Source organism: Triturus cristatus, chromosome 4_1, assembly GCF_964204655.1.
Source record: "Triturus cristatus chromosome 4_1, aTriCri1.1, whole genome shotgun sequence".
Classification (NCBI taxonomy): Eukaryota; Metazoa; Chordata; class Amphibia; order Caudata; family Salamandridae; genus Triturus; species Triturus cristatus.
The window spans coordinates 1,015,454,471-1,015,468,181 of NC_140585.1; positions in this window are offsets into that span (position 1 = coordinate 1,015,454,471).

Sequence of the window (13,711 nt, forward strand, 5' to 3'; positions counted from 1 at the left end):
GGGCACCTTCAATGAAGGACTCTCTGGTGTACAATGATGTAGGTACACCAGCAACTGGCTCCTGGTTATCTCAGAGGAAGGGATTCCATAAATGTAAAGTGTGTAGAGCATGCCAGTTTGGGGTAAGCAAAACCAGTTACCAGACACCCTTCAATGAAGAGAACAAATCCATCACCAAAGCCTTAACGCAGTGGTTCCCAAACTTTTTTGACCCGTGGCTCCCTTGACCTAATTGGCAGTTGGCCGTGGCTCCCCACCATTTTTTCCGGGTGGGCGGGTGGGAGTGGGGTGGGAGGGGGATGTAAGTCCGACCTCGGGAGTACTTCCTGTTGTCTTCCTTAAATTAATTGGGATGCAATGAAGGTATTATAATCATATTTGTAACAAAATACAAAGATAACAGCTGTTTAATAAAAATTTGTTAAGTGTGAAGCGATACAAGATTAATAGCCAAATATGTTTCCATGCAACTTTTTTTAACCACACAATAGTTCAAAAATTTCTATATAATAAAATATCTTTTCAATGGACAGGTAAAACAACAGAGTCTGAAATTTACCTTACAAATCCTAGTGAGATGGATGTGCTTGTTTTTCCTTACATAACTCCTGAAATCTTGGAGTTATTTTTGAGATCGCAACACGCATTTCTTTTTCAAGGTTAATTTTTGCCCTATATTTAGACTTGATCACTGCAACTGCTGAGAAACCAGCTTCACAAAGGTACGAAGTAGCAAAAGGGATCAAAACATGCAGGGCTCTCTTGCTTATCATTGGATATTCATCACCAGCTTGGCAGCAGAACTCAAGCAGTGATTGAGACTGGAACCTTACTTTCAATGTTGAGTCACCTGAAACATCAATAAGCTGTTCTGCTTCCTCATTGCTGAAATGCTGAGGTATTTCAGCATTGAAGGGGTCTCTCACCCATTTTATTGGCTCCACTTCATCCTCTGGAAAATATTTATCAAGGTAAAAACGCAGTTGAGACAAATACAGAACAAAAACGGTGCCCAGTTCCGCCTTTAACGCCATCTCATTCTCCTGCAGATACTGGTCCAATGAAGGAAAACATGTATAGTCACCTTTGCTTATACTACTTTTCCAAAGGATCACTTTCTTCTTAAAGCCTGAAACTTTGTCTGACAGTTGCAAGATGTTAGTATTATTGCCTTGCAAGGACTTGTTCAGTGCATTCAGTTTTTCAAATAGATCAGAAAGAAAAGCCATTTGTATTAGAAAGTCTGCATCAATAAACTTGTCAGCAAAACAATGTTCATCATCATGTAGATACGAGTATATTTCATTCCTCAGTTCATACACCCTAAGCAGGGAGTTACCTAGAGACAGCCACCGAGAACTGCTGTAGAACAAGAGACATGAGTGTTCCGCACCCATGTCCTCACACAGTTTAGCAAAAAATCTTGCTTTCAATGGTCTTGTTTTAATATAATTTACCACTCTGATGACAATTTTCAGAATACCATGCAGTTCTTCACTGAGGTTTCCTGCTGCCAGTGCTTCTCTGTGAATTATGCAGTGTGTCCAAACAGCATTAGGAGCTTTAGATCGTATGCGAGCTTGAAGTCCTTGGTAGCATCCTGCCATGGAACGGCCCCCATCTGTACAAACTCCAACACATCTCTCCCAGTCAATTTGATTCTGTTGCATAAAATCATCCACAACCGCAAACAAGTCTTGGCCTGTGGTTCCACCTTTGATTTCTTTACAGAACAACAAATCCTCAACAATTTGTTTTTCGTATAGAAACCTGACATAGCAAATAAGGTGGGTGTCTTTGTGGTTGTCTGTTGCCTCATCCAGCTGGAGTGCAAATTCTTTGCCTCTTAGATTACAGATGAGCTGCTCGTTAATATCTTCAGCCATATCATTTATCCTCCGGCTGATAGTATTATTAGAAAGAGGCACTTTCAGCAGCTGTTTACCCGCATCATCGCCGAGCATGATTGTTACCATCTCAACAGCAGCAGGCAAAATCAGCTCTTCTGCAATTGTGTGGGGTTTTTTACTCTGTGCAACTAGATAGGCCACTTTATATGAAGACAGGAGGGCGTTACTATTAATTTTGGTTTGTTTTGAGAAAGTGGACTTTTGTAGTTTGGCTTCTGCAACTTTTCTTACAAAAAATTCCCTTGGCTTTCCGACCACATTTGGGTGAAGACTTTCAAGATGTCGCTTAAGTTTACTTGGAAGCATGGATTCCAGAGCCAAAACTTTTAAACAGATTGCACATTGAGGACAGTCCTCGTTATTAACCTGGACACATGTGAAACCATAATCCAAATACCTGTCATCGTACTTTCTGTACTTGGCCTTTCGTTTCCCGTCCTCTTTTTTGTCAGAAGAACCTGCAACTTCACTTTGCTCAGACGAACTTGACATTAGAAATCTCTTCATTGTCAATCAGAAAGATGGGAATCAGTTCCTCTTGTCTTAATTATTCGGATTGAGAAGAATATACAAAATACATAAAGAAAGGTCTTTCTATCTGTAAAGTCCCTGGGCGTCGTTTCTTTTCCTTTGCTGAAGTATTTCCAGGTTTCTTCCAGGTCGCGCAGAGGGTTGATATGCCTGCTGCACAGAACATTTACCATGCAGATCACCAAGCAAAATTCATTTTGCCAGTTCCATCATGATTCTACCATACACTCAAATGAGAGAGATATTTGTGGGTACTAAAAGCAGAGGTTAGTCTTGCCGAATCTTCTGCCCATCCTACATTTTACACCCGTATCACCAGCATTATTTTTACTGTAAAAACGGCGCACGTTAAAAATCGGACATAAAATGTAAGCCAAGCCAAGGCCTTCTTCTCTCTGAGAGAAGTCATTGGCTTGGCTTACATTTTATGTCAGATTTTTAACGTGCGTCGTTTTTACAGTAAAAATAATGCTGGTGAAATGCCGATCACTGTTTGGGAACCACGGCCTTAAAGGTGACAAAAGGGGCAAAAGGTGAAGGTGGCAAGAGGAAAAGCCAAAGGCACAGAAAGGCAAAACTGAAAAGAGGTGCAAATCGCAAGAGACAGAGGTGAAAAAGAAGGCTAAAAGAGAGAAGCAGATGTGGGTCTCAGATTTAGTGCAGCAGCAGCTGGGGTCAAAAGGGCGAGGCCGGGACAGAGAGCCAGGCACAGCTGAGGCAGGCAGGGCCAGCAGGACTAGGCAGGGACACTTTAGGAACCACGGACCTATTGGTATTGTAAATGACAATGCCTTTTATTATTGCAGGTTTTTTGAACACATAAATAAAAGGCATTGTCATTTACAATGCCAATAGCTCAAAATCTCACAATTGCGAGACGTATTGCATTGCATTGTCTCAAGCAAAGTGAGTTACATATACATTCTGCCTCTCTCCATAAAATTGGCTGCAGTTTTTGAACAATAGAAGTACTGTGGGGGAGAGAAACCGCAGACACACCCCACAACTGTTAGTCACAGAGCCAAGCAGAGCTGAAGGCACATTCTTTGTAAGAACCGAGAAGGATGGCCACTGTCTTAAGGCGAGACCTCGAGTGTTGTGCTTGGAAAAGGGCCCTGCTCTCAGTTTCTCCTGCACATTCTAGCTTCATCCAACAAACCATAGAAAAAGATTTGGCAAATTGACACAGTTTAAAAAAAAAAAAGAAAACAGGGTAGCTTTACTGAATGGACAGTAGTGAATGAACGGCAAAATCTCAAACCTGACATGGTGGTTGAGTGGCACACTTTACAAATTAAAGAATTAAAGGTTTCTGAAGGTCCTGGAAAATTAGGCAGACGCCTGAGGTATTTATCTACCAACAGTAACAACCCCCCTCGCAAAGGAGCTATTTATTTTTCCTTTTGGAATTCTAAAAGCATCTTGCCAAGTCGGAAGTCTTCACAGCCCAGGCTTTATGTACATGCATGCAGGCTGTGTTTTTGTAGTTGCGGGCATTTTATAATCCTGTTTCGCCAAAATCAGGCTACATGCCCTGTCTCGGAGCACGGCACACATAGCGTGTTTCACTGCTGACATGTAAACACTGCCCGTTTCCTTTTGTGCTTTCTGATACTCGACAATACAGCTCCATCATGTAGAATGTACGTAATGTGTAAGCATCTCAGCAGGCTGCTGCGGAAGCCAATTATCTGCTCTGCCAGCCGGAGGTTAAATGCTATAATAGCAGCTGCCAGCCAGTATTGAGGCCTGGAGAGGAGGGTTGGCGCAGGGCTGTCATACATGTAGATTGGCCATTAACCTTACTTTGTAGTACTAGAGTCGAATATTTCGTGTAATGAATTCCAGCCCTCCTCTCCTATTCTAGGCATTTCTTATCATGGACACCTTCGCAAAGTAAGGCATTTATGTCAAACCACTTGTCTCACAAGAATAAATGCATTTCATGCTATTTAAGCGATTGCTTCTATTCCAGTCACGTCATTGCTGCTTTGATAAGACCGAACCTTAATTGGAAAATGTTACGGTTTTAAAGTTGAATGTCTATTTCCTTCTCGGGTTACTGTCACCACTGCAAGACAAACGCTATGTGTGTTTCTTTCTACATGATTACAATGCCTTTGCAAAGATTAGGCAGTAAATACTGGACACTGGAGATAGCAAATCAGAAATGTTTCCGTAATTAAATTGCGTCATATACTTATCTAATGACTCTTAGCTGATGTGGACTTCATTTACATTCTTCGCTTTGTTTATTTTTAATAATATTGTAGTGTGATTTTTGGGAACTGATCTCACTCGACAGTTACAATGCATGGACAATCGCGCAGCTAGTTGATGCATATGTTTATCTGGTAGATAAAATAGGGTTTGAAGGGCGTTTTCATACAGCCCGGCCTGCCCCTTCTAAAAGTTACGGCAGTCGGAGTGCAAAGTTATATCTGCCCCAGGCCTCAATCTGCCATACCAAGATCCATAAGACATCTTTCAACTCCTTGTTATGGCAGTTGGAGACTGCAAATGTATATCTATCCAAGGCCTCAACCTGCCATATTGAGAACCATTAAACACAAGACATCTTTCAACTCTCTAGCTGCGAAGCGCTCTGACACCTTCGCTTCGGTAAAGTCCGCGCTATATAAAAACGCATTAAAGAAATAAATAAGTCTCAACAGGACCCACAGGAATCCCTCCCAAGACAGTCCCAACAACTTCACTTACCTGATGTTGGAAGAGGGTCCTACAAGAAGACGGCGGGCGGCAGTAGACGGCGGGCGGCAGAAGACGGCAGCATTAACTTCCTGCAAACGACCGAGCTGCGTATGAGTAATGGAGACTGCATACGACGCGTATACGTACGCACGCACGCACGCAATGGCGGCAGTGCGCCTCTTGGGACAAACCATGTCCCCAGTTTTTGCAGGTGAGTTCACATAGTGGTCGCGGCGCCCCTGGCTCCTCATTACGGCGCACCGGGGTGCCGCGGCGCACACTTTGGGAACCACGGCCTTAACGTGTAAAAGTGAGTTTGTTGTCTATGTGTTGGAGTGCCCATGTGGCCTACAATATGTGGGTAGTACTATACTGCAGGGCCACAAAAGGGTACTCCAACACATAAGAGCCATTAAAAACCACGACCAATCATACCCAGTGGCGAGGCACTTTGAGGAAAAACACAATGGAAACCCGATTGGTCTAAAGTATTTTCTCATTGATGCCATCGCACATAACAAGAGAGGAGGTAACAGAGAAAAGGCACTAAGACGCTTAGAGACCCGATACATCTTGGATCTAGATACCAAGGCCCCAAGGGGCCTGAACGCTACAGAGGAGCTCTACACTTGCCTTTAAGGAATCATTGGCACTAATTTTAGCAAAAACTGCCAGCTTTTTAACAACAGTCACAAGGTCACTTGACCAGAGATAAAAGCCGCCCAACCCCAAATAAAATTTATTTTAAACACAATTATTCACAATTTAAGACGGGGTATCGATTACGATAATAGCACTCGAGCACTTTACACTGTTATCAAGTAAATACTTTTTAGCACTACGTGCAATGGATAGGATTACGTGAGGGGTTTTGACACCTTAGAGCCCGTAACAGAACAATCAAGGTAGACACAAGGGGCGTGAGAGCTACATAAGATAACAATGAAAGTTTCAACTAGGTTGGCCTTAAACCAGGTATTGAGAACTGAACGCCACATTTTAACCCCCAAAGGATACCCTAGAAAAATTAACAGCACAACCGAGTGTCAGGACAAAAAACAAAGACAAGGCAATATACCTTAAAACCAAGCAGGGACAATTTTAGATACTAAATGAAGAAATAAAAACGGGGACACCCATTAAAAAGGGTACCCCATACATTAACCTAGAACTAGACACAGCCAGACCCAAGCACTACTGCCGAAGTCCATGCAAGTTGCTAGGTATATTAAGTTATTCACAGTAAGGGTTTTTTATATTTATATTTATATAAATATATGTAAAACTGTTTTTAACTTTAACAGATAACCAACTGTGAATGTGTATCTAATTATTTATTTATTTACCTATTTATTTATTTATTCGGGTAATTATTTATTAATTGCTGCTATGTTTTTAAAGTACTTGCCTATAAGTCCATAAGGTCGCAAGTCTGTCCGCTATGTCTATTATGTACCTTATCCATTGCACTGTCACTTTAAAGAAAAAGAAAAACATGGTGAAAAAAATGTAAAAAACTTATTTAAACTTACCTGTCACCTGAGAGCGCGTCATGTGATCAAGGGCCGTGGGGCTCGAAACACGTCATGATGGCTGGTGTTAGAGGAGTCTGAATAAACACCTTTTTGCACTGATAACGTGGTCCATGCTCCGTCACTCAGATCGGCGGCAGTCAAATGCAAGCGGAGTGTGCCAATATACATATATATATATATATATATATATATATATATATATATATATATATATATATAACGAGGCCGCACTGAAGGGTCGGGGGCTCCTTAGAATTGGAGAAATTTGTTTGGATGTTTAATCGGGAGCATGACCCACTACAGTCACGCAACCTATGAGGCAATGCCACTAGTGCGATTAGCGTGACTGTTTGGAAGAAAGTTGGAGGGGTGGACATCCCGCTCTGACCATCCAGAGGAACAAACGTTTTGAGGGGGTGTACGTTTATTGTGAGCACTGGCAAATAATTCAACACATGGCAATGAGGACAGTATATCCATTACAAGCAATGCAGGTACGATGTAAATAACAGCAGAACATCTGTTTTAAAGAGAATTTATTTAAATTCCTTGCGGAACTTACCATAACTTGTACAATGCATTGTGGGACTTGTATTTCCATCTGGAGGTCATGTGACATTACGTATTTTAACCAGCACGATGCACTTTGCCTTTGATTAACTTTCCCACCTGTGACCAAGGCGAGAGCTGAAACGCGTAAGGAAAGGCAAAGGAGTGCTGCTGCCACTGCAAATAAATTGTTTTATCTCTGGAAAGAGCCTTGGTGTTTTTCCTTGTCGTGCTGACGTTGGTGGGCTGCTCCATGACCACTATGTAACGAGGCCGCCCTGAAGGGTCGGGGGCTCCTTAGAATTGGAGAAATTTGTTTGGATGTTAAATCGGGAGCATGACCCACTACAGTCACGCAACCTATGAGGTAATGCCACTAGTGCGAAAAGCATGACTGTTTGAAAGGGAGTCGGAAGGGTGGACATCCCGCTCTGACCATCCAGAGGAACAAACGTTTTGAGGGGGTGTACGTTTATTGTGAGCACTGGCAAATAATTCAACACATGGCAATGAGGACAGTATATCCATTACAAGCAATGCAGGTACGATGTAAATAACAGCAGAACATCTGTGTTAAAGAGAATTTATTGAAATTCCTTGCGGAACTTACCATAACTTGTACAATGCATTGTGGGGCTTGTATTTCCATCTGGAGTTCATGTGACATTACGTATTTTAACCAGCACGATGCACTTTGCCTTTGATTAACTTTCCCACCTGTGACCAAGGCGAGAGCTGAAACGCGTAAGGAAAGGAGAAGTAGTGCTGCTGCCACTGCAAATAAATCGTTTTATCTCTGGAAAGGGCCTTGGTGTTTTTCCTAGTCTTGCTGACGTTGGTGGGCTGCTCCATGCCCACTATGTAACGAGGCCGCCCTGAAGGGTCGGGGGCTCCTTAGAATTGGAGAACTTTATATATATATATATATATATATACACACATATATATACATATATATCCTACTGGCGGTTAGAACCTAGTTTCCATAGGGAAAGCATTTTTTGATTTGCTAATACCTTTGGCGTCGTTTGACGAATGTTTGCGAAATTCTCCAACAAAAAGGTCTATCCAGGTCAGCTCCTATTCTGAAAGTTTGGGGGTGAGTCGTCAAGCGGGGGGCTGAGAAAAAAGGGGGTCCCAAAAAGTGTTTTCTCTATGTTAATTTCCGTGGGAAATTTTATTACAGGCTACAGCCCGAACTGTTGCACAGGAACGCCTATTCTGCATATCATTAGCATTAGTTGTCGCTCTCAATTGGTGACGATGTTTTTTTTGAGGAAGCTATCGCCGGAAAACTGGCGATATCGGCCGTTTTCACCAGGTTGAGAATGGGATAATTCTTTTGCTGCGGTAAAGTGCCGATAACTCAGCGATAAGTTCTTGAGAATACACCCCATCGGTTTTTTTAATTTCTTCATCCGGATTCGTGCACCCAGCCGCTTTTTAAAAAAAAAATAGGATTAATTTTTTGGCCCTGGGGCTTTTTGTGGGATCCCCTGAGCAGGCCTAGGGGGTCAGGGTGTTTGTATCATGCCCACTTTTCTTGTTTTTTCATCTTTTTTCTAGTGATTCACATGTAGCTACAACAAAGTCCTAATAAACACCAGGGCTCATTTTAGAGTCACCCTATAACCCAACAGTTGGGACTTATCGCCGAGTTATCGTCAGTTTAGCGCAGCAAAAGTGGCAAAAGAATTATTGCCCCATTCTCAAGTTGGTGCACACTGCCACATTGCCCACAGGCTGACGGTACCAACACAGCGGACAATCAACATTGTTACGCAGACAAAGCTGCTGGCTGTGCTGTACCTGTTGGCCTCTGGTATCTTCCAACTAACAACTGCGAGAGTCGGAGGAGTCTCACAGCCAGCCCTATTAAACTTCCACACACGTATTGGATGCATTTCTACAAAAGCAACTTAGGGCCCCTGCATCCGCACCACCCGCTTGTCCCAATTCGTAGTATTCCTCCACAACCAGCTACAACCCCAGCCATTGCTTCATGCCTCTGTGCTCCAGATCCAAGATTGTAGTCACTGAAATGGGGGTGCGCCAGGTCATGAAGTGAGTGACATTGCCATTGGGGAACATCAACTTGTGGATCGAAATAACTGTAGATCGTCCTGGAAATCCCAAAAGTCCGTATTCAGAAACCTGTTGGATAAATTAAGATAATGGTCAAGCGTTAGTATGGTCACAAACGTAATATGGTACAATGTATTGCACTTGTACAAACCGGAATGCTTACAGGTATGATCAATCCTGCACAAAAAGACAGCTTGATACACATGCATGTTCACTTCACCTAAACTGCGCAGAAACAACTGGAGACCAAGCAAGGGAAACACGCCATAGCAGGCTTCCTGCACGTGTTGGGGGCAACTGACTGCACACATGTACTATCGGTGCACCCAATCACCGCAACAGAAACTACACGCATTCCAACAATATGCAGGCAAAACTGCATATTGTCGTCGCAAACTTCTCAGTCAGTGTGCATGATTCTTACATCTATCGCAAGCATCCCAGCCCTGGTCCCCAGACCAGTCCGCCGCCCAGCGATGACTGCCTGACCCTACACACCCAGACCTCAATGCTCACCTGCCGCCACCGGTGTGTCTCCAAGGGGGCCCACCACGTGCCAGAGCAACCTCCTCAGCCGTCGCTGGATTCCGCAGCACAGGCCCCCAGCGCATCCTGCTGCACCGCGCTGAGGAGTCATGTTTGGCATACACGCGGTCCAGCCGAGCTCACAATTCAAATCGGGTCTTGATTGCCAGGATAGCGTATCGAGGCCACGCATCATCGCAGGCTGCACACCTGCTCAGCTCTGGTGGCACTAACTCAGTGCAGCTCAAGTCATCGCCACGTGGCTGGAGGCCCGTGTCGGCCAAAATGCCTCGGCTGCCACCAACTCTGTGCACCTCAAGTCATCCTCACGTGAATGGAGGCCAGGGTCCGGCAAAGTGCTTCGGATGCCACCATCTCTGTGCACCTCAACTCATCGCAACGTTGCGGGAGGCCCGTGTCGGTCAAAGTGCCTCGGCTGCCACCAACATAATAAGCACACGGATACACCAAGATAGAGAGTGGAAATGGCATCGAGCACGAGCGCCCGGCCCTTTTTATTGGCAGGGTCACATGTCCTGTGATGCCTGTGCTGCATGGGTGTGGGGTGGGTGTAAAGCATGTTATCAAAAGAGGGACTGGCGGGCTTTTATTGAAGAAGGTCCAGCATACATGCCCATTTAGTCATATTGAAAAGAAAGAGTATGCAGTTCCTACGAGAGGCGGGGGAGTGTGAGTGCAAGGAAGAGATCATAAGAAAGGGGAATTCCTCTATTCGGAACTAGGGTCCTCACACACCCAGCAAGCTAGGTGTCATGCTTCATCATATGGACCTGCTCCTCGTCGGGCCGGCGCTGCAATGCCCGACGGGCACCCTAAAAAGGGGCTCTTTGGCGGAGATCTTCAGTTCCTGGCCGTATGATGCAGTGTGTGTGAGAGGAACCTAGTGGTGTAGATGTGAGTGCAGGTGAGTGGGTTAAAACAAGTTGGAGAGTCCAGAAATATAATTTTATTAAGAGTGGCTCTCCACCTGATTAAAAATGAAAACAGAGTGGCAGCAGGCTGATATTATGATTCAGCTTGGCTAAGCTCTTCTGTGGTGGTCGACATGTTTCTTGCCCGGTGGTCCTATTGATCCGTGGCAATTCCTCAGGACCTAATGAACTGTCAAAATAATCTACACAAAGTGGTAAGTACAACTGTTACCTGCCACCTGTTATATGGACAACGATCTCGCCACTCGACCCGGGTCGAGTGGCGCGAGGGTAGGTTGATAGACCTTTCCGGCAACAACCGTCAAGACACCAGAATCTTGGTGTCCCGGTGACGCCACGGCCACGGATAGGAGCAGTGTATCACACCAGAATAGGTTCCCTTAGGCATATGGCGAGATCGTTGTCCATATAACAGGTGGCAGGTAACAGTTGTACTTACCACTTTGTGTAGATTATTTTGACAGTTCATTAGGTCCTGAGGAATTGCCACGGATCAATAGGACCACCGGGCAAGAAACATGTCGACCACCACAGAAGAGCTTAGCCAAGCTGAATCATAATATCAGCCTGCTGCCACTCTGTTTTCATTTTTAATCAGGTGGAGAGCCACTCTTAATAAAATTATATTTCTGGACTCTCCAACTTGTTTTAACCCACTCACCTGCACTCACATCTACACCACTAGGTTCCTCTCACACACACTGCATCATACGCCAGGAACTGAAGATCTCCGCCAAAGAGCCCCTTTTTAGGGTGCCCGTCGGGCATTGCAGCGCCGGCCCGACGAGGAGCAGGTCCATATGATGAAGCATGACACCTAGCTTGCTGGGTGTGTGAGGACCCTAGTTCCGAATAGAGGAATTCCCCTTTCTTACGATCTCTTCCTTGCACTCACACTCCCCCGCCTCTCGTAGGAACTGCATACTCTTTCTTTTCAATGTGGGTGTAAAGCAGCCATGAGGGAGTGGCTGTGGCATGCTGACAAGTAGACCAGTGATCAGCAGATCACCACAGGGAAGACCTGGGACATGTAGCGTTGTAGTTCCCTCCCTGTAAGCGTAAGCGGAGTGGGCTGGCTGAAATGCGCATCCTTCACGACTTTACCAATATGGCGGTTTGAATCTGCACACCCAGCGAGATAGGGACACGATGGGTGCATATCTCCACTTTTTCTAAAAAATATATATTTGTTAATATTTAAGAAAACAGAAGACATAATATTTTAATAACAAACAAAAAAAATACAAAACTATTTTGGGATATTAAAGTTACAAAATATCACTAAAAAAATTCTAAATTACTGAAAAAAAACATAGCTTTAATGAACATTATAATTCGAAATTAGCATTTAAAAAACCTTTGAAATTCACTGAAAAAACCATAGGTTTCAGGCACGTTATAGTTAGAAATTAGCATTTAAAAAACCTTAGCAATTCACTGAAAAAAAACACAGGTTTCAGGGACGTTATAGTTAGTTGGACATTTCACTCGTACAAAACCAGAGAAATTCCCCTGTTATAGTTAGTTCAGCTAACTATAACTTGCGCCCCCGCAATGCACTGCTGATGACATCACATATTACATCATTCATGACATGGTCTGTGACATCACTGATGACATCACTGATAACATTAAGTGACATCACTGATGACATCACTGATGACATCATCCACGTGAAAATCTGATCCACTTCCTCACACTCTAATATAACCTTTGATACACCCACTGTAAAATACAGACTACCATTTTCGAAATCATTGACACACCAATACCAGTTACTACATATGCACTCACTGTTTCCTAGGTCTCCAAACATATCCACTCATTCACCCATACAATCACTCATACATGCAGTCACTCATCAATAGAACACTATCATATGCACTCATAAACCTATAGACACTCACACACCACCACTCATCCAGAGTTACTCTCACACCTAGTCAGTCATGCAAAGAATCAATCACACTTCCATTTACTGATATATACAGTAATACACACACCACATCACTTATTCAAACAGAAACAAATGCATACTTACTCTCTTCTACGATCACTGATACAAGTACACAATCATCCATACAGCCACTCTCACAATCGCTGACTCTCACGTATAGTCATTTATATACTTCAACTTTCACATACACTGCCTTTTACGTATGTAGTTACGTGGACATGTACCACTGAGACATCCATTCACTCACCAACACACCCATACACACACTTACCCACCCATACAGCTGTTTCCACATGCACTCTTGAACCCATACACAGTGAATTAACCACTCAAACATGTATGCACAGACTCACACACCTCCCACCCACCCACACATACACCCAGGCACCCATACAAATACTCAGGCAACCAATCGATAACCCATATAGACACTCATGTAGCTACTGACCAACCCATGCAGCAGCTTATACAACAACACACAGACTGATACAGACATTCACGCAGTTTAGTCACTAACCCATGCATTTAGTAAGACACGTTTAATCACTCACTTAAACAGTCAGTCACGCACCTACTAAATCCTCCATTCAGACACTTATACACCCACTCATTCTTCAATACACCTTGGCATATATATAATACATATTTAAACTTTAAAGAAAAAGTCACTGGATGATATCATCAGTGATGTCATCAGTGATGTCATTTGAGATGTCATCAGTGATATCACTGACCATGTCATGAATGATGTAATATGTGGCACATATATATTGTGTGTGTGCGCGCACATATTTAAAAGTCTACCATATATATGTATATATAGGTATATATTTAAAAGGCTAAGCAAAAAACGGGGACAGGCCAGATATAGAAGAGTAAAGGCTTTAGTCCACCTTTTATTTCTGGCGTGTCCTGGTTTTTGGTTCTCAAAATCTGGTCACCCTAGACAAAATG